Source organism: Schistocerca americana, unplaced genomic scaffold (genome assembly GCF_021461395.2).
Source record: "Schistocerca americana isolate TAMUIC-IGC-003095 unplaced genomic scaffold, iqSchAmer2.1 HiC_scaffold_47, whole genome shotgun sequence".
Lineage (NCBI taxonomy): Eukaryota > Metazoa > Arthropoda > Insecta > Orthoptera > Acrididae > Schistocerca > Schistocerca americana.
This window is the reverse complement of record NW_025726203.1, coordinates 1,880,001-1,882,500: the sequence shown is the minus strand read 5'-3', so window position 1 is coordinate 1,882,500 and position 2,500 is coordinate 1,880,001. Positions and strand designations below refer to the sequence as shown.

At 63.5% G+C, this 2,500-nt stretch overlaps 1 pseudogene; it reads left to right on the top strand.

Moving 5' to 3' along the window:
- LOC124583785 overlaps positions 1-2,500 on the top strand; it is a 7,958-nt pseudogene that overhangs the window by 2,793 nt on the left and 2,665 nt on the right.

Sequence of the window (2,500 nt, the reverse complement as noted above, 5' to 3'; positions counted from 1 at the left end):
AATGTGATTTCTGCCCAGTGCTCTGAATGTCAACGTGAAGAAATTCAAGCAAGCGCGGGTAAACGGCGGGAGTAACTATGACTCTCTTAAGGTGGCCAAGTGGCGGCGGTGTGGCTGCATCCGGACTTGGCTTTTCGAAGTGCGGTCTTGATGTAGTCGTGCTGCTGCTGCGAGGTGCCTTCCTTGGGTTATAGTTACAGGGAGAGTGATGCGCAATACATGGGCCTAGCCCTCTTAGCCTCTCCTCTCCTGCGGTCTTCTCCCCTTCTCGTGGGCCCGCTGATTTTAGCAGAGTGGAAGACCGCACCAGGGGCTTGGGGGGGTTACCAGCCCCCCCTCGCACTATCCCTTTTTTAGTTGGGGGCAGTAACCAGAGAAAAAGTGGTGGCCCTTCCGCTGAAGGTGCCACCCCAACTCCCCCAGCACCTAGCCGGCCAACCGGCCGTGCCGAAAATCTTGTAACTTTTGCAGCTGTATACGCCTGTAGTGAGTGCCACCGCAGCTTCACCACCAAAAACGGTCTCGGGGTCCATCGCCGCCGCCAACACCTTGCGGCCGCCAACGCGGAGATCGTCACGGAGAGGCATCGCGCGAGGTGGACGGAGGAAGAAGTCCTGTCGCTCGCCAAGGCAGAGGCCGAACTGTTCCTCGAGAGGGACGCCCGGTTCTTCTTTGTAAATCAAGAGCTCATCAGGATGTTCCCCGACCGAACGCTTGAGGCAATCAAGTGCCGACGGCGGCAAGCTGCCCACAAGCAGCTTGTCCGCCAATTCATGGAGGCGCTTGAGATCGGTCGGGGGGAAGAGCCGGCGTCCCGCCGGGGAGCGGCGAGCCCGCTGCCTGACGCGGGCGAGGCCGCTGCGCCGCCCGTCGACGCAGCCGAGGACTTCGCGGCCGACACCACCGGGCCGCCGCCGGAGGGGCCGACTGACGCCGCCATCTGGGAGCATCTGGCGGGGCTACCCGCTTCCGCCCAGCGTTTCTCTGCCCTGGATCGTGTCATCGGTCTGGGGCGGGGCACGCCGCCCGATGTCATCCTGGGCATGCTCCCGGATGCCCTTGCGTCGGTCGGGTCCAGAGGGGAGAGATCGATCACCAGGACACAGCGGCCGCGCCAACCATCGAAGCGGCCGCCTGCCGCGCCGCCGACGCAGAAGCGCAAGCGGCGCCGCTGGGAGTACGCGAGAACGCAGGATGCCTTCCGACGGTCGCGTGCGCGTTGCGTGCGCGGCCTCTTGGATGGCACCCTGCTCCAGCCGCCACCTGCCATCCCTGGTCTGCTGGACTTCTGGGCGGACCTCTTCACCAAGAAGCCCATCTCCACCGCGGGCTTCATTCGTGACCGCCTCCTCCCGCACTCAGAGCCTGTCGCTCTCGAGTGCATATGGGGGCCGGTCACACGTGAGGAGGTCGCCGCCGCGTTGCCGCCCAGGGGATCAGCAGCCGGGCCGGACGGCCTTACCCCAGCGGAGTTGCGGCGCCTGCCGCACGAAGTCCTGGTGAAAGTGATGAATCTCTTCCTTCTGGCCCGCGCCCTTCCGGAACGCCTGCTTCGCGCGCGGACGTCCCTTCTCCCGAAAACGGCTGCACCAACATCCCCCGCTGACTTTCGCCCCATTACGGTCTGCTCGGTGTTGGCGCGGACCTTTCACAAGGTTCTCGCGTCACGCCTGATGCGCGCTTGTGCTGTGGACGAACGTCAGCGGGCGTTCATCCCTCGGGATGGGATGTTGGAAAATACCTTCATCTTGGACACTGCTCTCACCGACGCAGTTCGCTCCTGCCGCTCTGTCTTTGTGGCATCGATCGACGTATCTAAGGCATTCGATTCGGTAGATCATGCTGCCCTTCGCCCCGTGCTGAAGGCGCATGGCCTGCCGGATTGCTTTGTCGAGTATGTCGAGCGGTGCTACGAGGGCAGCACGACAGTGATAGCGGACGGCGCCGGCGTGGGCGTGTCTGTGCAGCCAGCACGGGGCGTTCGCCAGGGCGATCCCCTCTCCCCCCTCCTGTTCAACTTTGCGGTGGACTACGTTTTAGGCCAACTGCCCTCCCACATCGGAGCTCGGATCCTCGGTCGCAGAGTCAACGCTGCGGCCTTTGCAGATGACGTCTTGCTGTTTGCAGCGACCCCGAGGGGCTTGCAGTCCCTCATCGACGCAGCTACCGCAGCCCTCGCCCACCTGGGGCTGCAGATCAACGCCCGGAAGTGTTTCACCCTCGCCTTAGTCGCGTCAGGGCGCGAGAAGAAGGTGAAGGTGGACAGCAATGTCACCTTCACAGCAGGCAATACCACCATGCCTGCCCTGCGTGTGGGTGAAACCTTCCGGTACCTGGGGCTGCAATTTTCCACGGCGGGTCGCTGTGTCTTCAATCCACGTAGCCACCTGGTGGAGCAGCTTGACGTCATCTCCCGAGCTCCGCTGAAGCCGCAACAGCGCCTCCACGCTCTCACCAACGTACTTCTCCCTGGCCTGTACCACGGGCTGGCCCTCAGCCG